This window comes from Schistocerca nitens, chromosome 12 (genome assembly GCF_023898315.1).
Source record: "Schistocerca nitens isolate TAMUIC-IGC-003100 chromosome 12, iqSchNite1.1, whole genome shotgun sequence".
NCBI lineage: Eukaryota > Metazoa > Arthropoda > Insecta > Orthoptera > Acrididae > Schistocerca > Schistocerca nitens.
The window spans coordinates 164759274-164783149 of record NC_064625.1 but is presented as its reverse complement, the minus strand read 5'-3'; positions in this window follow the sequence as shown (position 1 = coordinate 164783149).

Genomic DNA, 23876 nt, shown 5'->3' with positions numbered 1-23876 from the left:
TCACAGCAGGGTGATCGCATTACAAGGCTGCAATTTTTATTTGCCCATCACGTGGGCTTTTGGTGGAAATGACACACCACCAGCAGCATGATGTCCACGAGAGGGGGGTGGGGTGGGGTGAAGGGGAAGGGGACAAGTTGTCTTTCTACGGGTATGTACTCAGGCTTTATAGTATTTTAAAGATTGTTCGTTCAAGTACGTATAAGAACGTAGCATTTTATTTCCAAGGTGTAGTAAATCATTGTTTTCTCACAGCAGGGTGATCGCATTACAAGGTTGCAATTTTTATTTGCCCTTCAAGTGGGCTTTTGGTGGAAATGACACACCACAAGCAGCACGAAGTCCACTAGTGATGGGGGGGGGGGGGGGGGCGGGCGGCGAAGAATTAGAGGACAAGTTGTTTTTCTACGGGTATGTACTCAGGCTTTATAGTATTTTAAAGATTGTTCGTTCAAGTTCATATAAGAACTTAGCATTTTATTTCGAATGTGTAATTTATCTCTGTTCTCTCACAGCAGGGTGATTGCATTACAAGGCTGCAATTTTTTTTTGCCCATCACTTGGACTTTTGGTGGAAATGACACACCACCAGCAGATTGATGTCCACGAAAGGGGGGGGGGCGGGGTGAAGGGGAAGTGGACAAGTTGTTTTATTACGGGTATGTACTCAGGCTTTATAGTATTTAAATGATTGTTCGTTCAAGTTCATATAAGAACGTAGCATTTTATTTCGAAGATGTAGTTTGTCTTTGTTTTCTCACAGCAGGGTGATCGCATTACAAGGCTGCAATTTTTATTTGCCCATCAAGTGGGCTTTTGGTGGAAATGTCACACCACCAGCAGCATGATGTCCACGAGAGGGGGGGGGGGGGGGAAGAAGAAGAGGACAAGTTGTTTTTCTACGGTAATGTACTCAGGCTTTATAGTATTTTAATGATTGTTCGTTCAAGTTCGTATAAGAACATAGCATTTTATTTCCAAGGTGTTGTAAATATTCGTTTTCTCACAGCTGGGTGATCGCATTACAAGTCTGCAATTTTTATTTGCCCATCAAGTGGGGTTTTGGTGGAAATGACACACCACCAGCAGCATGATGATCACGAGAGGGGGGGGGGGGGGGGGCGAGGGGAAGGGGAAGAGGACAAGTTGTTTTTCTATGGGTATGTACTCAGGCTTTATAGTATTTTAAAGATTGTTCGTTCAAGTTCGTATAAGAACGTAGGATTTTATTTCCAAGTTATAGTAAATCTTTGTTTTCTGACACCAGGGTGATCGCATTACAAGGCTGCAATTTGTATTTGCGCATCAAGTGGGCTTTTGGTGGAAATGACACACCACCAGCAGCATGATGTCCACGAGCGGTGGGGTGTGGGGCGGGGGGAAGGGGAAGAGGACAAGTTGTTTTTCTACGGGTATGTACTCAGGCTTTATAGTATTTTAAAGATTGTTCGTTCAAGGTCGTATACGAACGTAGCATTTTATTTCCAAGGTGTAGTAAATCTTTGTATTCTCACAGCTGGCTGATCGCATTACAGGGTGCAATTTTTATTTGCACATCAAGAGGGCTTTTGGTGGAAATGACACACCACCAGCAGCATGATGTCCACGAGAGTGGGGGGGGGGGGGGGGGGGGGGAAGGGGAAGAGGACAAGTTGTTTTTCTACAGGTATGTACTCAGCCTTTACAGTATTTTAAGATTGTTCGTTCAAGTTCGTTTAAGAACTTAGCATTTTATTTCCAAGGTGTAGTAAATCTTTGTTTTCTCACAGCAGGGTGATCGCATTACAGTGTGCAATTTTTATTTGCCCATCAAGAGGGCTTTTGGTGGAAATGACACACCACCAGCAGCATGATGTCCACGAGAAGAGGGATTGGGGGGGGGGGGGGAAGGGGAAGAGGACAAGTTGTTTTTCTACGGTTATGTACTCAGGCTTTACAGTATTTTAAGATTGTTCGTTCAAGTTCGTATAAGAACTTAGCATTTTATTTCCAAGTTGTAGTAAATCTTTGTTTTCTCACAGCAGGCTGATCGCATTACAGGGTGCAATTTTTATTTGCCCATCAAGAGGGCTTTTGGTGGAAATGACACACCACCAGCTGCATGATGTCCACGAGAGAGGGGGTCGGGGGGAAGGGGAAGAGGACAAGTTGTTTTTCTAGGGGTATGTACTCAGGCTTTATAGTATTTTAAAGATTGTTCGTCAAGTTCATGTAAGAACGTAGCATTTTATTTTGAATGTGTAGTTTATCTTTGTTTTCTCACAGCAGGCCAATCGCATTACATGGCTGCAATTTTTATTTGCCCATCAAGTGGGCTTTTGGTGGAAATGACACACCACCACCAGCATGATGTCATTAGATGGGGGGGGGGGGGGGATGTGGAAGAGGACAAGTTGTTATTCTACTGGTATGTACTCAGGCATTATAGTGTTTTAAAGATTGTTCGTTCAAGTTCATATAAGAATGTAGCATTTTATTTCCAAGGTGTGGTAAATATTTGTTTTCTCATGGCAGGGTGATCGCATTACAAGGCTGCAATTTTTATTTGCCCATCAAGTGGGCCTTTGGTGGAAATGACACACCACCACCAGCATGATGTCCATAAGATGGGTGGGGGGGAAGTGGAAGAGGGCAAGTTGTTATTCTACTGGTATGTACACAGGCATTATAGTGTTTTAAAGATTGTTTGTTCAAGTTCATATAAGAATGTTGCATTTTATTTCCTAGGTGTGGTAAATCTTTGTTTAATCACGGCAGGGTGATCGCATTATAAGTCTGCAATTTTTATTTGCCCATCAAGTGGGCCTTTGGTGGAAATGACACACCACCACCAGCATGATGTCCATAAGATGGGTGGGGGGGAAGTGGAAGAGGACAAGTTGTTATTCTACTGGTATGTACTCAGGCATTATAGTGTTTTAAAGACTGTTCGTTCTCGTTCAAATAAAATTGTAGCATTTTACTTCCAAGGTGTGGTAAATCTTTGTTTTCTCATGGCAGGGTGATCGCATTATAAGTCTGCAATTTTTATTTGCCCATCAGGTGGGCCTTTGGTGGAAATGACACACCACCACCAGCATGATGTCCATAAGATGGGTGGGGGGGAAGTGGAAGAGGACAAGTTGTTATTCTACTGGTATGTACTCAGGCATTATAGTGTTTTAAAGACTGTTCGTTCTCGTTCAAATAAAATTGTAACATTTTATTTCCAAGGTGTGGTAAATCTTGTTTTCTCATGGCAGCGTGATCGCATTATAAGTCTGCAATTTTTATTTGCCCATCAAGTGGGCCTTTGGTGGAAATGACACACCACCAGCAGCATGATGTCCATAAGATGGGTGGGGGGGAAGTGGAAGAGGACAAGTTGTTATTCTACTGGTATGTACTCAGGCATTATAGTGTTTTAAAGACTGTTCGTTCTCGTTCAAATAAAATTGTAGCATTTTATTTCCAAGGTGTGGTAAATCTTTGTTTTCTCACGGCAGTGTGATCGCATTATAAGTCTGCAATTTTTATTTGCCCATCAAGTGGGCCTTTGGTGGAAATGACACACCACCAGCAGCATGATGTCCATAAGATGGGTGGGGGGGAAGTGGAAGAGGACAAGTTGTTATTCTACTGGTATGTACTCAGGCATTATAGTGTTTTAAAGACTGTTCGTTCTCGTTCAAATAAAATTGTAGCATTTTATTTCCAAGGTGTGGTAAATCTTTGTTTTCTCATGGCAGCGTGATCGCATTATAAGTCTGCAATTTTTATTTGCCCATCAAGTGGGCCTTTGGTGGAAATGACACACCACCACCAGCATGATGTCCATAAGATGGGTGGGGGGGAAGTGGAAGAGGACAAGTTGTTATTCTACTGGTATGTACTCAGGCATTATAGTGTTTTAAAGACTGTTCGTTCTCGTTCAAATAAAATTGTAGCATTTTATTTCCAAGGTGTGGTAAATCTTTGTTTTCTCACGGCAGCGTGATCGCATTATAAGTCTGCAATTTTTATTTGCCCATCAAGTGGGCCTTTGGTGGAAATGACACACCACCACCAGCATGATGTCCATAAGATGGGTGGGGGGGAAGTGGAAGAGGACAAGTTATTATTCTACTGGTATGTACTCAGGCATTATAGTGTTTTAAAGACTGTTCGTTCTCGTTCAAATAAAATTGTAGCATTTTATTTCCAAGGTGTGGTAAATCTTTGTTTTCTCACGGCAGCGTGATCGCATTATAAGTCTGCAATTTTTATTTGCCCATCAAGTGGGCCTTTGGTGGAAATGACACACCACCACCAGCATGATGTCCATAAGATGGGTGGGGGGGAAGTGGAAGAGGACAAGTTGTTATTCTACTGGTATGTACTCAGGCATTATAGTGTTTTAAAGACTGTTCGTTCTCGTTCAAATAAAATTGTAGCATTTTATTTCCAAGGTGTGGTAAATCTTTGTTTTCTCACGGCAGCGTGATCGCATTATAAGTCTGCAATTTTTATTTGCCCATCAAGTGGGCCTTTGGTGGAAATGACACACCACCACCAGCATGATGTCCATAAGATGGGTGGGGGGGAAGTGGAAGAGGACAAGTTGTTATTCTACTGGTATGTACTCAGGCATTATAGTGTTTTAAAGACTGTTCGTTCTCGTTCAAATAAAATTGTAGCATTTTATTTCCAAGGTGTGGTAAATCTTTGTTTTCTCACGGCAGCGTGATCTCATTATAAGTCTGCAATTTTTATTTGCCCATCAAGTGGGCCTTTGGTGGAAATGACACACCACCACCAGCATGATGTCCATAAGATGGGTGGGGGGGAAGTGGAAGAGGACAAGTTGTTATTCTACTGGTATGTACTCAGGCATTATAGTGTTTTAAAGACTGTTCGTTCTCGTTCAAATAAAATTGTAGCATTTTATTTCCAAGGTGTGGTAAATCTTTGTTTTCTCATGGCAGCGTGATCGCATTATAAGTCTGCAATTTTTATTTGCCCATCAAGTGGGCCTTTGGTGGAAATGACACACCACCACCAGCATGATGTCCATAAGATGGGTGGGGGGGAAGTGGAAGAGGGCAAGTTGTTATTCTACTGGTATGTACTCAGGCATTATAGTGTTTTAAAGATTGTTTGTTCAAGTTCATATAAAATTGTAGCATTTTATTTCCAAGGTGTGGTAAATCTTTGTTTTCTCACGGCAGCGTGATCGCATTATAAGTCTGCAATTTTTATTTGCCCATCAAGTGGGCCTTTGGTGGAAATGACACACCACCACCAGCATGATGTCCATAAGATGGGTGGGGGGGAAGTGGAAGAGGACAAGTTGTTATTCTACTGGTATGTACTCAGGCATTATAGTGTTTTAAAGACTGTTCGTTCTCGTTCAAATAAAATTGTAGCATTTTATTTCCAAGGTGTGGTAAATCTTTGTTTTCTCATGGCAGCGTGATCGCATTCTAAGTCTGCAATTTTTATTTGCCCATCAAGTGGGCCTTTGGTGGAAATGACACACCACCACCAGCATGATGTCCATAAGATGGGTGGGGGGGAAGTGGAAGAGGACAAGTTGTTATTCTACTGGTATGTACTCAGGCATTATAGTGTTTTAAAGACTGTTCGTTCTCGTTCAAATAAAATTGTAGCATTTTATTTCCAAGGTGTGGTAAATCTTTGTTTTCTCATGGCAGCGTGATCGCATTATAAGTCTGCAATTTTTATTTGCCCATCAAGTGGGCCTTTGGTGGAAATGACACACCACCACCAGCATGATGTCCATAAGATGGGTGGGGGGGAAGTGGAAGAGGACAAGTTGTTATTCTACTGGTATGTACTCAGGCATTATAGTGTTTTAAAGACTGTTCGTTCTCGTTCAAATAAAATTGTAGCATTTTATTTCCAAGGTGTGGTAAATCTTTGTTTTCTCACGGCAGCGTGATCGCATTATAAGTCTGCAATTTTTATTTGCCCATCAAGTGGGCCTTTGGTGGAAATGACACACCACCACCAGCATGATGTCCATAAGATGGGTGGGGGGGAAGTGGAAGAGGACAAGTTGTTATTCTACTGGTATGTACTCAGGCATTATAGTGTTTTAAAGACTGTTCGTTCTCGTTCAAATAAAATTGTAGCATTTTATTTCCAAGGTGTGGTAAATCTTTGTTTTCTCACGGCAGCGTGATCGCATTATAAGTCTGCAATTTTTATTTGCCCATCAAGTGGGCCTTTGGTGGAAATGACACACCACCACCAGCATGATGTCCATAAGATGGGTGGGGGGGAAGTGGAAGAGGACAAGTTGTTATTCTACTGGTATGTACTCAGGCATTATAGTGTTTTAAAGACTGTTCGTTCTCGTTCAAATAAAATTGTAGCATTTTATTTCCAAGGTGTGGTAAATCTTTGTTTTCTCACGGCAGCGTGATTGCATTATAAGTCTGCAATTTTTATTTGCCCATCAAGTGGGCCTTTGGTGGAAATGACACACCACCACCAGCATGATGTCCATAAGATGGGTGGGGGGGAAGTGGAAGAGGACAAGTTGTTATTCTACTGGTATGTACTCAGGCATTATAGTGTTTTAAAGACTGTTCGTTCTCGTTCAAATAAAATTGTAGCATTTTATTTCCAAGGTGTGGTAAATCTTTGTTTTCTCATGGCAGCGTGATCGCATTATAAGTCTGCAATTTTTATTTGCCCATCAAGTGGGCCTTTGGTGGAAATGACACACCACCAGCAGCATGATGTCCATAAGATGGGTGGGGGGGAAGTGGAAGAGGGCAAGTTGTTATTCTACTGGTATGTACTCAGGCATTATAGTGTTTTAAAGATTGTTTGTTCAAGTTCATATAAAATTGTAGCATTTTATTTCCAAGGTGTGGTAAATCTTTGTTTTCTCACGGCAGCGTGATCGCATTATAAGTCTGCAATTTTTATTTGCCCATCAAGTGGGCCTTTGGTGGAAATGACACACCACCACCAGCATGATGTCCATAAGATGGGTGGGGGGGAAGTGGAAGAGGGCAAGTTGTTATTCTACTGGTATGTACTCAGGCATTATAGTGTTTTAAAGATTGTTTGTTCAAGTTCATATAAAATTGTAGCATTTTATTTCCAAGGTGTGGTAAATCTTCGTTTTCTCACGGCAGGTTGATCGCAATACAAGGCTGCAATTTTTATTTGCCCATCAAGTGGGCCTTTGGTGGAAATGACACACCACCACCAGCATGATGCCCATAAGATGGGTGGGGGGGAAGTGGAAGAGGGCAAGTTGTTATTCTACTGGTATGTACTCAGGCATTATAGTGTTTTAAAGATTGTTTGTTCAAGTTCATATAAAATTGTAGCATTTTATTTCCAAGGTGTGGTAAATCTTCGTTTTCTCACGGCAGGTTGATCGCAATACAAGGCTGCAATTTTTATTTGCCCATCAAGTGGGCCTTTGGTGGAAATGACACACCACCACCAGCATGATGTCCATAAGATGGTTGGGGGGGAAGTGGAAGAGGACAAGTTGTTATTCTACTGGTATGTACTCAGGCATTATAGTGTTTTAAAGATTGTTTGTTCAAGTTCATATAAAATTGTAGCATTTTATTTCCAAGGTGTGGTAAATTTTTGTTTTCTCATGGCAGCGTGATCGCATTATAAGTCTGCAATTTTTATTTGCCCATCAAGTGGGCCTTTGGTGGAAATGACACACCACCACCAGCATGATGTCCATAAGATGGGAGGGGGGGAAGTGGAAGAGGGCAAGTTGTTATTCTACTGGTATGTACTCAGGCATTATAGTGTTTTAAAGATTGTTTGTTCAAGTTCATATAAAATTGTAGCATTTTATTTCCAAGGTGTGGTAAATCTTCGTTTTCTCACGGCAGGTTGATCGCAATACAAGGCTGCAATTTTTATTTGCCCATCAAGTGGGCCTTTGGTGGAAATGACACACCACCACCAGCATGATGTCCATAAGATGGGTGGGGGGGAAGTGGAAGAGGACAAGTTGTTATTCTACTGGTATGTACTCAGGCATTATAGTGTTTTAAAGACTGTTCGTTCTCGTTCAAATAAAATTGTAGCATTTTATTTCCAAGGTGTGGTAAATCTTCGTTTTCTCATGGCAGCATGATCGCAATACAAGGCTGCAATTTTTATTTGCCCATCAAGTGGGCCTTTGGTGGAAATGACACACCACCACCAGCATGATGTCCATAAGATGGGTGGGGGGGAAGTGGAAGAGGACAAGTTGTTATTCTACTGGTATGTACTCAGGCATTATAGTGTTTTAAAGACTGTTCGTTCTCGTTCAAATAAAATTGTAGCATTTTATTTCCAAGGTGTGGTAAATCTTTGTTTTCTCATGGCAGGGTGATCGCATTATAAGTCTGCAATTTTTATTTGCCCATCAAGTGGGCCTTTGGTGGAAATGACACACCACCACCAGCATGATGTCCATAAGATGGGAAGGGGGGAAGTGGAAGAGGACAAGTTGTTATTCCACTGGTATGTACTCAGGCATTATAGTGTTTTAAAGACTGTTCGTTCTCGTTCAAATAAAATTGTAGCATTTTATTTCCAAGGTGTGGTAAATCTTTGTTTTCTCATGGCAGCGTGATCGCATTATAAGTCTGCAATTTTTATTTGCCCATCAAGTGGGCCTTTGGTGGAAATGACACACCACCACCAGCATGATGTCCATAAGATGGGTGGGGGGGAAGTGGAAGAGGGCAAGTTGTTATTCTACTGGTATGTACTCAGGCATTATAGTGTTTTAAAGACTGTTCGTTCTCGTTCAAATAAAATTGTAGCATTTTATTTCCAAGGTGTGGTAAATCTTTGTTTTCTCACGGCAGCGTGATCGCATTATAAGTCTGCAATTTTTATTTGCCCATCAAGTGGGCCTTTGGTGGAAATGACACACCACCACCAGCATGATGTCCATAAGATGGGTGGGGGGGAAGTGGAAGAGGACAAGTTGTTATTCTACTGGTATGTACTCAGGCATTATAGTGTTTTAAAGACTGTTCGTTGTCGTTCAAATAAAATTGTAGCATTTTATTTCCAAGGTGTGGTAAATCTTTGTTTTCTCATGGCAGCGTGATCGCATTATAAGTCTGCAATTTTTATTTGCCCATCAAGTGGGCCTTTGGTGGAAATGACACACCACCACCAGCATGATGTCCATAAGATGGGTGGGGGGGAAGTGGAAGAGGGCAAGTTGTTATTCTACTGGTATGTACTCAGGCATTATAGTGTTTTAAAGATTGTTTGTTCAAGTTCATATAAAATTGTAGCATTTTATTTCCAAGGTGTGGTAAATCTTCGTTTTCTCACGGCAAGTTGATCGCAATACAAGGCTGCAATTTTTATTTGCCCATCAAGTGGGCCTTTGGTGGAAATGACACACCACCACCAGCATGATGTCCATAAGATGGGAGGGGGGGAAGTGGAAGAGGACAAGTTGTTATTCTACTGGTATGTACTCAGGCATTATAGTGTTTTAAAGACTGTTCGTTCTCGTTCAAATAAAATTGTAGCATTTTATTTCCAAGGTGTGGTAAATCTTTGTTTTCTCACGGCAGCGTGGTCGCATTATAAGTCTGCAATTTTTATTTGCCCATCAAGTGGGCCTTTGGTGGAAATGACACACCACCACCAGCATGATGTCCATAAGATGGGAGGGGGGGAAGTGGAAGAGGACAAGTTGTTATTCTACTGGTATGTACTCAGGCATTATAGTGTTTTAAAGACTGTTCCTTCTCGTTCAAATAAAATTGTAGCATTTTATTTCCAAGGTGTGGTAAATCTTCGTTTTCTCACGGCAGGTTGATCGCAATACAAGGCTGCAATTTTTATTTGCCCATCAAGTGGGCCTTTGGTGGAAATGACACACCACCACCAGCATGATGTCCATAAGATGGGTGGGGGGGAAGTGGAAGAGGACAAGTTGTTATTCTACTGGTATGTACTCAGGCATTATAGTGTTTTAAAGACTGTTCGTTCTCGTTCAAAAAAAATTGTAGCATTTTATTTCCAAGGTGTGGTAAATCTTTGTTTTCTCACGGCAGCGTGATCGCATTATAAGTCTGCAATTTTTATTTGCCCATCAAGTGGGCCTTTGGTGGAAATGACACACCACCACCAGCATGATGTCCATAAGATGGGTGGGGTGGAAGTGGAAGAGGACAAGTTGTTATTCTACTGGTATGTACTCAGGCATTATAGTGTTTTAAAGACTGTTCGTTCTCGTTCAAATAAAATTGTAGCATTTTATTTCCAAGGTGTGGTAAATCTTTGTTTTCTCATGGCAGCGTGATCGCATTATAAGCCTGCAATTTTTATTTGCCCATCAAGTGGGCCTTTGGTGGAAATGACACACCACCACCAGCATGATGTCCATAAGATGGGTGGGGGGGAAGTGGAAGAGGACAAGTTGTTATTCTACTGGTATGTACTCAGGCATTATAGTGTTTTAAAGACTGTTCGTTCTCGTTCAAATAAAATTGTAGCATTTTATTTCCAAGGTGTGGTAAATCTTTGTTTTCTCACGGCAGCGTGATCGCATTATAAGTCTGCAATTTTTATTTGCCCATCAAGTGGGCCTTTGGTGGAAATGACACACCACCACCAGCATGATGTCCATAAGATGGGTGGGGGGGAAGTGGAAGAGGGCAAGTTGTTATTCTACTGGTATGTACTCAGGCATTATAGTGTTTTAAAGACTGTTCGTTCTCGTTCAAATAAAATTGTAGCATTTTATTTCCAAGGTGTGGTAAATCTTTGTTTTCTCATGGCAGGGTGATCGCATTATAAGTCTGCAATTTTTATTTGCCCATCAAGTGGGCCTTTGGTGGAAATGACACACCACCACCAGCATGATGTCCATAAGATGGGTGGGGGGGAAGTGGAAGAGGACAAGTTGTTATTCTACTGGTATGTACTCAGGCATTATAGTGTTTTAAAGACTGTTCGTTCTCGTTCAAATAAAATTGTAGCATTTTATTTCCAAGGTGTGGTAAATCTTTGTTTTCTCATGGCAGGGTGATCGCATTATAAGTCTGCAATTTTTATTTGCCCATCAAGTGGGCCTTTGGTGGAAATGACACACCACCAGCAGCATGATGTCCATAAGATGGGTGGGGGGGATGTGGAAGAGGACAAGTTGTTATTCTACTGGTATGTACTCAGGCATTATAGTGTTTTAAAGACTGTTCGTTCTCGTTCAAATAAAATTGTAGCATTTTATTTCCAAGGTGTGGTAAATCTTTGTTTTCTCATGGCAGCGTGATCGCATTATAAGTCTGCAATTTTTATTTGCCCATCAAGTGGGCCTTTGGTGGAAATGACACACCACCACCAGCATGATGTCCATAAGATGGGTGGGGGGGAAGTGGAAGAGGACAAGTTGTTATTCTACTGGTATGTACTCAGGCATTATAGTGTTTTAAAGACTGTTCGTTCTCGTTCAAATAAAATTGTAGCATTTTATTTCCAAGGTGTGGTAAATCTTTGTTTTCTCATGGCAGCGTGATCGCATTATAAGTCTGCAATTTTTATTTGCCCATCAAGTGGGCCTTTGGTGGAAATGACACACCACCACCAGCATGATGTCCATAAGATGGGTGGGGGGGAAGTGGAAGAGGACAAGTTGTTATTCTACTGGTATGTACTCAGGCATTATAGTGTTTTAAAGACTGTTCGTTCTCGTTCAAATAAAATTGTAGCATTTTATTTCCAAGGTGTGGTAAATCTTTGTTTTCTCATGGCAGGGTGATCGCATTATAAGTCTGCAATTTTTATTTGCCCATCAAGTGGGCCTTTGGTGGAAATGACACACCACCACCAGCATGATGTCCATAAGATGGGTGGGGGGGAAGTGGAAGAGGACAAGTTGTTATTCTACTGGTATGTACTCAGGCATTATAGTGTTTTAAAGACTGTTCGTTCTCGTTCAAATAAAATTGTAGCATTTTATTTCCAAGGTGTGGTAAATCTTTGTTTTCTCATGGCAGCGTGATCGCATTATAAGTCTGCTATTTTTATTTGCCCATCAAGTGGGCCTTTGGTGGAAATGACACACCACCACCAGCATGATGTCCATAAGATGGGTGGGGGGGAAGTGGAAGAGGACAAGTTGTTATTCTACTGGTATGTACTCAGGCATTATAGTGTTTTAAAGACTGTTCGTTCTCGTTCAAATAAAATTGTAGCATTTTATTTCCAAGGTGTGGTAAATCTTTGTTTTCTCATGGCAGCGTGATCGCATTATAAGTCTGCTATTTTTATTTGCCCATCAAGTGGGCCTTTGGTGGAAATGACACACCACCACCAGCATGATGTCCATAAGATGGGTGGGGGGGAAGTGGAAGAGGACAAGTTGTTATTCTACTGGTATGTACTCAGGCATTATAGTGTTTTAAAGACTGTTCGTTCTCGTTCAAATAAAATTGTAGCATTTTATTTCCAAGGTGTGGTAAATCTTTGTTTTCTCATGGCAGCGTGATCGCATTATAAGTCTGCAATTTTTATTTGCCCATCAAGTGGGCCTTTGGTGGAAATGACACACCACCACCAGCATGATGTCCATAAGATGGGTGGGGGGGAAGTGGAAGAGGACAAGTTGTTATTCTACTGGTATGTACTCAGGCATTATAGTGTTTTAAAGACTGTTCGTTCTCGTTCAAATAAAATTGTAGCATTTTATTTCCAAGGTGTGGTAAATCTTTGTTTTCTCATGGCAGGGTGATCGCATTATAAGTCTGCAATTTTTATTTGCCCATCAAGTGGGCCTTTGGTGGAAATGACACACCACCACCAGCATGATGTCCATAAGATGGGTGGGGGGATAGTGGAAGAGGACAAGTTGTTATTCTACTGGTATGTACTCAGGCATTATAGTGTTTTAAAGACTGTTCGTTCTCGTTCAAATAAAATTGTAGCATTTTATTTCCAAGGTGTGGTAAATCTTTGTTTTCTCATGGCAGGGTGATCGCATTATAAGTCTGCAATTTTTATTTGCCCATCAAGTGGGCCTTTGGTGGAAATGACACACCACCACCAGCATGATGTCCATAAGATGGGTGGGGGGGAAGTGGAAGAGGACAAGTTGTTATTCTACTGGTATGTACTCAGGCATTATAGTGTTTTAAAGACTGTTCGTTCTCGTTCAAATAAAATTGTAGCATTTTATTTCCAAGGTGTGGTAAATCTTTGTTTTCTCATGGCAGCGTGATCGCATTATAAGTCTGCAATTTTTATTTGCCCATCAAGTGGGCCTTTGGTGGAAATGACACACCACCACCAGCATGATGTCCATAAGATGGGTGGGGGGGAAGTGGAAGAGGACAAGTTGTTATTATACTGTTATGTACTCAGGCATTATAGTGTTTTAAAGACTGTTCGTTCTCGTTCAAATAAAATTGTAGCATTTTATTTCCAAGGTGTGGTAAATCTTTGTTTTCTCATAGCAGGGTGATCGCATTATAAGTCTGCAATTTTTATTTGCCCATCAAGTGGGCCTTTGGTGGAAATGACACACCACCACCAGCATGATGTCCATAAGATGGGTGGGGGGGAAGTGGAAGAGGACAAGTTGTTATTCTACTGGTATGTACTCAGGCATTATAGTGTTTTAAAGACTGTTCGTTCTCGTTCAAATAAAATTGTAGCATTTTATTTCCAAGGTGTGGTAAATCTTTGTTTTCTCATGGCAGCGTGATCGCATTATAAGTCTGCAATTTTTATTTGCCCATCAAGTGGGCCTTTGGTGGAAATGACACACCACCACCAGCATGATGTCCATAAGATGGGAGGGGGGGAAGTGGAAGAGGACAAGTTGTTATTCTACTGGTATGTACTCAGGCATTATAGTGTTTTAAAGACTGTTCGTTCTCGTTCAAATAAAATTGTAGCATTTTATTTCCAAGGTGTGGTAAATCTTTGTTTTCTCATGGCAGCGTGATCGCATTATAAGTCTGCAATTTTTATTTGCCCATCAAGTGGGCCTTTGGTGGAAATGACACACCACCACCAGCATGATGTCCATAAGATGGGAGGGGGGGAAGTGGAAGAGGACAAGTTGTTATTCTACTGGTATGTACTCAGGCATTATAGTGTTTTAAAGACTGTTCGTTCTCGTTCAAATAAAATTGTAGCATTTTATTTCCAAGGTGTGGTAAATCTTTGTTTTCTCATGGCAGGGTGATCGCATTATAAGTCTGCAATTTTTATTTGCCCATCAAGTGGGCCTTTGGTGGAAATGACACACCACCACCAGCATGATGTCCATAAGATGGGTGGGGGGGAAGTGGAAGAGGACAAGTTGTTATTCTACTGTTATGTACTCAGGCATTATAGTGTTTTAAAGACTGTTCGTTCTCGTTCAAATAAAATTGTAGCATTTTATTTCCAAGGTGTGGTAAATCTTTGTTTTCTCATGGCAGCGTGATCGCATTATAAGTCTGCAATTTTTATTTGCCCATCAAGTGGGCCTTTGGTGGAAATGACACACCACCACCAGCATGATGTCCATAAGATGGGTGGGGGGGAAGTGGAAGAGGACAAGTTGTTATTCTACTGGTATGTACTCAGGCATTATAGTGTTTTAAAGACTGTTCGTTGTCGTTCAAATAAAATTGTAGCATTTTATTTCCAAGGTGTGGTAAATCTTTGTTTTCTCATGGCAGCGTGATCGCATTATAAGTCTGCAATTTTTATTTGCCCATCAAGTGGGCCTTTGGTGGAAATGACACACCACCACCAGGATGATGTCCATAAGATGGGTGGGGGGGAAGTGGAAGAGGACAAGTTGTTATTCTACTGGTATGTACTCAGGCATTATAGTGTTTTAAAGACTGTTCGTTCTCGTTCAAATAAAATTGTAGCATTTTATTTCCAAGGTGTGGTAAATCTTTGTTTTCTCATGGCAGCGTGATCGCATTATAAGTCTGCAATTTTTATTTGCCCATCAAGTGGGCCTTTGGTGGAAATGACACACCACCACCAGCATGATGTCCATAAGATGGGTGGGGGGGAAGTGGAAGAGGGCAAGTTGTTATTCTACTGGTATGTACTCAGGCATTATAGTGTTTTAAAGATTGTTTGTTCAAGTTCATATAAAATTGTAGCATTTTATTTCCAAGGTGTGGTAAATCTTCGTTTTCTCACGGCAGGTTGATCGCAATACAAGGCTGCAATTTTTATTTGCCCATCAAGTGGGCCTTTGGTGGAAATGACACACCACCACCAGCATGATGCCCATAAGATGGGTGGGGGGGAAGTGGAAGAGGGCAAGTTGTTATTCTACTGGTATGTACTCAGGCATTATAGTGTTTTAAAGATTGTTTGTTCAAGTTCATATAAAATTGTAGCATTTTATTTCCAAGGTGTGGTAAATCTTCGTTTTCTCACGGCAGGTTGATCGCAATACAAGGCTGCAATTTTTATTTGCCCATCAAGTGGGCCTTTGGTGGAAATGACACACCACCACCAGCATGATGTCCATAAGATGGTTGGGGGGGAAGTGGAAGAGGACAAGTTGTTATTCTACTGGTATGTACTCAGGCATTATAGTGTTTTAAAGATTGTTTGTTCAAGTTCATATAAAATTGTAGCATTTTATTTCCAAGGTGTGGTAAATTTTTGTTTTCTCATGGCAGCGTGATCGCATTATAAGTCTGCAATTTTTATTTGCCCATCAAGTGGGCCTTTGGTGGAAATGACACACCACCACCAGCATGATGTCCATAAGATGGGTGGGGGGGAAGTGGAAGAGGGCAAGTTGTTATTCTACTGGTATGTACTCAGGCATTATAGTGTTTTAAAGATTGTTTGTTCAAGTTCATATAAAATTGTAGCATTTTATTTCCAAGGTGTGGTAAATCTTCGTTTTCTCACGGCAGGTTGATCGCAATACAAGGCTGCAATTTTTATTTGCCCATCAAGTGGGCCTTTGGTGGAAATGACACACCACCACCAGCATGATGTCCATAAGATGGGTGGGGGGGAAGTGGAAGAGGACAAGTTGTTATTCTACTGGTATGTACTCAGGCATTATAGTGTTTTAAAGACTGTTCGTTCTCGTTCAAAAAAAATTGTAGCATTTTATTTCCAAGGTGTGGTAAATCTTCGTTTTCTCATGGCAGCATGATCGCAATACAAGGCTGCAATTTTTATTTGCCCATCAAGTGGGCCTTTGGTGGAAATGACACACCACCACCAGCATGATGTCCATAAGATGGGTGGGGGGGAAGTGGAAGAGGACAAGTTGTTATTCTACTGGTATGTACTCAGGCATTATAGTGTTTTAAAGACTGTTCGTTCTCGTTCAAATAAAATTGTAGCATTTTATTTCCAAGGTGTGGTAAATCTTTGTTTTCTCATGGCAGGGTGATCGCATTATAAGTCTGCAATTTTTATTTGCCCATCAAGTGGGCCTTTGGTGGAAATGACACACCACCACCAGCATGATGTCCATAAGATGGGAAGGGGGGAAGTGGAAGAGGACAAGTTGTTATTCCACTGGTATGTACTCAGGCATTATAGTGTTTTAAAGACTGTTCGTTCTCGTTCAAATAAAATTGTAGCATTTTATTTCCAAGGTGTGGTAAATCTTTGTTTTCTCATGGCAGCGTGATCGCATTATAAGTCTGCAATTTTTATTTGCCCATCAAGTGGGCCTTTGGTGGAAATGACACACCACCACCAGCATGATGTCCATAAGATGGGTGGGGGGGAAGTGGAAGAGGGCAAGTTGTTATTCTACTGGTATGTACTCAGGCATTATAGTGTTTTAAAGACTGTTCGTTCTCGTTCAAATAAAATTGTAGCATTTTATTTCCAAGGTGTGGTAAATCTTTGTTTTCTCACGGCAGCGTGATCGCATTATAAGTCTGCAATTTTTATTTGCCCATCAAGTGGGCCTTTGGTGGAAATGACACACCACCACCAGCATGATGTCCATAAGATGGGTGGGGGGGAAGTGGAAGAGGACAAGTTGTTATTCTACTGGTATGTACTCAGGCATTATAGTGTTTTAAAGACTGTTCGTTGTCGTTCAAATAAAATTGTAGCATTTTATTTCCAAGGTGTGGTAAATCTTTGTTTTCTCATGGCAGCGTGATCGCATTATAAGTCTGCAATTTTTATTTGCCCATCAAGTGGGCCTTTGGTGGAAATGACACACCACCACCAGCATGATGTCCATAAGATGGGTGGGGGGGAAGTGGAAGAGGGCAAGTTGTTATTCTACTGGTATGTACTCAGGCATTATAGTGTTTTAAAGATTGTTTGTTCAAGTTCATATAAAATTGTAGCATTTTATTTCCAAGGTGTGGTAAATCTTCGTTTTCTCACGGCAGGTTGATCGCAATACAAGGCTGCAATTTTTATTTGCCCATCAAGTGGGCCTTTGGTGGAAATGACACACCACCACCAGCATGATGTCCATAAGATGGGAGGGGGGGAAGTGGAAGAGGACAAGTTGTTATTCTACTGGTATGTACTCAGGCATTATAGTGTTTTAAAGACTGTTCGTTCTCGTTCAAATAAAATTGTAGCATTTTATTTCCAAGGTGTGGTAAATCTTTGTTTTCTCACGGCAGCGTGGTCGCATTATAAGTCTGCAATTTTTATTTGCCCATCAAGTGGGCCTTTGGTGGAAATGACACACCACCACCAGCATGATGTCCATAAGATGGGAGGGGGGGAAGTGGAAGAGGACAAGTTGTTATTCTACTGGTATGTACTCAGGCATTATAGTGTTTTAAAGACTGTTCGTTCTCGTTCAAATAAAATTGTAGCATTTTATTTCCAAGGTGTGGTAAATCTTCGTTTTCTCACGGCAGGTTGATCGCAATACAAGGCTGCAATTTTTATTTGCCCATCAAGTGGGCCTTTGGTGGAAATGACACACCACCACCAGCATGATGTCCATAAGATGGGTGGGGGGGAAGTGGAAGAGGACAAGTTGTTATTCTACTGGTATGTACTCAGGCATTATAGTGTTTTAAAGACTGTTCGTTCTCGTTCAAATAAAATTGTAGCATTTTATTTCCAAGGTGTGGTAAATCTTTGTTTTCTCACGGCAGGTTGATCGCATTATAAGTCTGCAATTTTTATTTGCCCATCAAGTGGGCCTTTGGTGGAAATGACACACCACCACCAGCATGATGTCCATAAGATGGGTGGGGTGGAAGTGGAAGAGGACAAGTTGTTATTCTACTGGTATGTACTCAGGCATTATAGTGTTTTAAAGACTGTTCGTTCTCGTTCAAATAAAATTGTAGCATTTTATTTCCAAGGTGTGGTAAATCTTTGTTTTCTCATGGCAGCGTGATCGCATTATAAGCCTGCAATTTTTATTTGCCCATCAAGTGGGCCTTTGGTGGAAATGACACACCACCACCAGCATGATGTCCATAAGATGGGTGGGGGGGAAGTGGAAGAGGACAAGTTGTTATTCTACTGGTATGTACTCAGGCATTATAGTGTTTTAAAGACTGTTCGTTCTCGTTCAAATAAAATTGTAGCATTTTATTTCCAAGGTGTGGTAAATCTTTGTTTTCTCACGGCAGCGTGATCGCATTATAAGTCTGCAATTTTTATTTGCCCATCAAGTGGGCCTTTGGTGGAAATGACACACCACCACCAGCATGATGTCCATAAGATGGGTGGGGGGGAAGTGGAAGAGGGCAAGTTGTTATTCTACTGGTATGTACTCAGGCATTATAGTGTTTTAAAGACTGTTCGTTCTCGTTCAAATAAAATTGTAGCATTTTATTTCCAAGGTGTGGTAAATCTTTGTTTTCTCATGGCAGGGTGATCGCATTATAAGTCTGCAATTTTTATTTGCCCATCAAGTGGGCCTTTGGTGGAAATGACACACCACCACCAGCATGATGTCCATAAGATGGGTGGGGGGGAAGTGGAAGAGGACAAGTTGTTATTCTACTGGTATGTACTCAGGCATTATAGTGTTTTAAAGACTGTTCGTTCTCGTTCAAATAAAATTGTAGCATTTTATTTCCAAGGTGTGGTAAATCTTTGTTTTCTCATGGCAGGGTGATCGCACTATAAGTCTGCAATTTTTATTTGCCCATCAAGTGGGCCTTTGGTGGAAATGACACACCACCAGCAGCATGATGTCCATAAGATGGGTGGGGGGGAAGTGGAAGAGGACAAGTTGTTATTCTACTGGTATGTACTCAGGCATTATAGTGTTTTAAAGACTGTTCGTTCTCGTTCAAATAAAATTGTAGCATTTTATTTCCAAGGTGTGGTAAATCTTTGTTTTCTCATGGCAGCGTGATCGCATTATAAGTCTGCAATTTTTATTTGCCCATCAAGTGGGCCTTTGGTGGAAATGACACACCACCACCAGCATGATGTCCATAAGATGGGTGGGGGGGAAGTGGAAGAGGACAAGTTGTTATTCTACTGGTATGTACTCAGGCATTATAGTGTTTTAAAGACTGTTCGTTCTCGTTCAAATAAAATTGTAGCATTTTATTTCCAAGGTGTGGTAAATCTTTGTTTTCTCATGGCAGCGTGATCGCATTATAAGTCTGCAATTTTTATTTGCCCATCAAGTGGGCCTTTGGTGGAAATGACACACCACCACCAGCATGATGTCCATAAGATGGGTGGGGGGGAAGTGGAAGAGGACAAGTTGTTATTCTACTGGTATGTACTCAGGCATTATAGTGTTTTAAAGACTGTTCGTTCTCGTTCAAATAAAATTGTAGCATTTTATTTCCAAGGTGTGGTAAATCTTTGTTTTCTCATGGCAGGGTGATCGCATTATAAGTCTGCAATTTTTATTTGCCCATCAAGTGGGCCTTTGGTGGAAATGACACACCACCACCAGCATGATGTCCATAAGATGGGTGGGGGGGAAGTGGAAGAGGACAAGTTGTTATTCTACTGGTATGTACTCAGGCATTATAGTGTTTTAAAGACTGTTCGTTCTCGTTCAAATAAAATTGTAGCATTTTATTTCCAAGGTGTGGTAAATCTTTGTTTTCTCATGGCAGCGTGATCGCATTATAAGTCTGCTATTTTTATTTGCCCATCAAGTGGGCCTTTGGTGGAAATGACACACCACCACCAGCATGATGTCCATAAGATGGGTGGGGGGGAAGTGGAAGAGGACAAGTTGTTATTCTACTGGTATGTACTCAGGCATTATAGTGTTTTAAAGACTGTTCGTTCTCGTTCAAATAAAATTGTAGCATTTTATTTCCAAGGTGTGGTAAATCTTTGTTTTCTCATGGCAGCGTGATCGCATTATAAGTCTGCTATTTTTATTTGCCCATCAAGTGGGCCTTTGGTGGAAATGACACACCACCACCAGCATGATGTCCATAAGATGGGTGGGGGGGAAGTGGAAGAGGACAAGTTGTTATTCTACTGGTATGTACTCAGGCATTATAGTGTTTTAAAGACTGTTCGTTCTCGTTCAAATAAAATTGTAGCATTTTATTTCCAAGGTGTGGTAAATCTTTGTTTTCTCATGGCAGCGTGATCGCATTATAAGTCTGCAATTTTTATTTGCCCATCAAGTGGGCCTTTGGTGGAAATGACACACCACCACCAGCATGATGTCCATAAGATGGGTGGGGGGGAAGTGGAAGAGGACAAGTTGTTATTCTACTGGTATGTACTCAGGCATTATAGTGTTTTAAAGACTGTTCGTTCTCGTTCAAATAAAATTGTAGCATTTTATTTCCAAGGTGTGGTAAATCTTTGTTTTCTCATGGCAGGGTGATCGCATTATAAGTCTGCAATTTTTATTTGCCCATCAAGTGGGCCTTTGGTGGAAATGACACACCACCACCAGCATGATGTCCATAAGATGGGTGGGGGGGAAGTGGAAGAGGACAAGTTGTTATTCTACTGGTATGTACTCAGGCATTATAGTGTTTTAAAGACTGTTCGTTCTCGTTCAAATAAAATTGTAGCATTTTATTTCCAAGGTGTGGTAAATCTTTGTTTTCTCATGGCAGCGTGATCGCATTATAAGTCTGCAATTTTTATTTGCCCATCAAGTGGGCCTTTGGTGGAAATGACACACCACCACCAGCATGATGTCCATAAGATGGGTGGGGGGGAAGTGGAAGAGGACAAGTTGTTATTCTACTGGTATGTACTCAGGCATTATAGTGTTTTAAAGACTGTTCGTTCTCGTTCAAATAAAATTGTAGCATTTTATTTCCAAGGTGTGGTAAATCTTTGTTTTCTCATGGCAGGGTGATCGCATTATAAGTCTGCAATTTTTATTTGCCCATCAAGTGGGCCTTTGGTGGAAATGACACACCACCACCAGCATGATGTCCATAAGATGGGTGGGGGGGAAGTGGAAGAGGACAAGTTGTTATTCTACTGGTATGTACTCAGGCATTATAGTGTTTTAAAGACTGTTCGTTCTCGTTCAAATAAAATTGTAGCATTTTATTTCCAAGGTGTGGTAAATCTTTGTTTTCTCATGGCAGCGTGATCGCATTATAAGTCTGCAATTTTTATTTGCCCATCAAGTGGGCCTTTGGTGGAAATGACACACCACCACCAGCATGATGTCCATAAGATGGGTGGGGGGGAAGTGGAAGAGGACAAGTTGTTATTCTACTGGTATGTACTCAGGCATTATAGTGTTTTAAAGACTGTTCGTTCTCGTTCAAATAAAATTGTAGCATTTTATTTCCAAGGTGTGGTAAATCTTTGTTTTCTCATGGCAGCGTGATCGCATTATAAGTCTGCAATTTTTATTTGCCCATCAAGTGGGCCTTTGGTGGAAATGACACACCACCACCAGCATGATGTACATAAGATGGGTGGGGGGGAAGTGGAAGAGGACAAGTTGTTATTCTACTGGTATGTACTCAGGCATTATAGTGTTTTAAAGACTGTTCGTTCTCGTTCAAATAAAATTGTAGCATTTTATTTCCAAGGTGTGGTAAATCTTTGTTTTCTCATGGCAGCGTGATCGCATTATAAGCCTGCAATTTTTATTTGCCCATCAAGTGGGCCTTTGGTGGAAATGACACACCACCACCAGCATGATGTCCATAAGATGGGTGGGGGGGAAGTGGAAGAGGACAAGTTGTTATTCTACTGGTATGTACTCAGGCATTATAGTGTTTTAAAGACTGTTCGTTCTCGTTCAAATAAAATTGTAGCATTTTATTTCCAAGGTGTGGTAAATCTTTGTTTTCTCACGGCAGCGTGATCGCATTATAAGTCTGCAATTTTTATTTGCCCATCAAGTGGGCCTTTGGTGGAAATGACACACCACCACCAGCATGATGTCCATAAGATGGGTGGGGGGGAAGTGGAAGAGGGCAAGTTGTTATTCTACTGGTATGTACTCAGGCATTATAGTGTTTTAAAGACTGTTCGTTCTCGTTCAAATAAAATTGTAGCATTTTATTTCCAAGGTGTGGTAAATCTTTGTTTTCTCATGGCAGGGTGATCGCATTATAAGTCTGCAATTTTTATTTGCCCATCAAGTGGGCCTTTGGTGGAAATGACACACCACCACCAGCATGATGTCCATAAGATGGGTGGGGGGGAAGTGGAAGAGGACAAGTTGTTATTCTACTGGTATGTACTCAGGCATTATAGTGTTTTAAAGACTGTTCGTTCTCGTTCAAATAAAATTGTAGCATTTTATTTCCAAGGTGTGGTAAATCTTTGTTTTCTCATGGCAGGGTGATCGCATTATAAGTCTGCAATTTTTATTTGCCCATCAAGTGGGCCTTTGGTGGAAATGACACACCACCAGCAGCATGATGTCCATAAGATGGGTGGGGGGGAAGTGGAAGAGGACAAGTTGTTATTCTACTGGTATGTACTCAGGCATTATAGTGTTTTAAAGACTGTTCGTTCTCGTTCAAATAAAATTGTAGCATTTTATTTCCAAGGTGTGGTAAATCTTTGTTTTCTCATGGCAGCGTGATCGCATTATAAGTCTGCAATTTTTATTTGCCCATCAAGTGGGCCTTTGGTGGAAATGACACACCACCACCAGCATGATGTCCATAAGATGGGTGGGGGGGAAGTGGAAGAGGACAAGTTGTTATTCTACTGGTATGTACTCAGGCATTATAGTGTTTTAAAGACTGTTCATTCTCGTTCAAATAAAATTGTAGCATTTTATTTCCAAGGTGTGGTAAATCTTTGTTTTCTCATGGCAGCGTGATCGCATTATAAGTCTGCAATTTTTATTTGCCCATCAAGTGGGCCTTTGGTGGAAATGACACACCACCACCAGCATGATGTCCATAAGATGGGTGGGGGGGAAGTGGAAGAGGACAAGTTGTTATTCTACTGGTATGTACTCAGGCATTATAGTGTTTTAAAGACTGTTCGTTCTCGTTCAAATAAAATTGTAGCATTTTATTTCCAAGGTGTGGTAAATCTTTGTTTTCTCATGGCAGGGTGATCGCATTATAAGTCTGCAATTTTTATTTGCCCATCAAGTGGGCCTTTGGTGGAAATGACACACCACCACCAGCATGATGTCCATAAGATGGGTGGGGGGGAAGTGGAAGAGGACAAGTTGTTATTCTACTGGTATGTACTCAGGCATTATAGTGTTTTAAAGACTGTTCGTTCTCGTTCAAATAAAATTGTAGCATTTTATTTCCAAGGTGTGGTAAATCTTTGTTTTCTCATGGCAGCGTGATCGCATTATAAGTCTGCTATTTTTATTTGCCCATCAAGTGGGCCTTTGGTGGAAATGACACACCACCACCAGCATGATGTCCATAAGATGGGTGGGGGGGAAGTGGAAGAGGACAAGTTGTTATTCTACTGGTATGTACTCAGGCATTATAGTGTTTTAAAGACTGTTCGTTCTCGTTCAAATAAAATTGTAGCATTTTATTTCCAAGGTGTGGTAA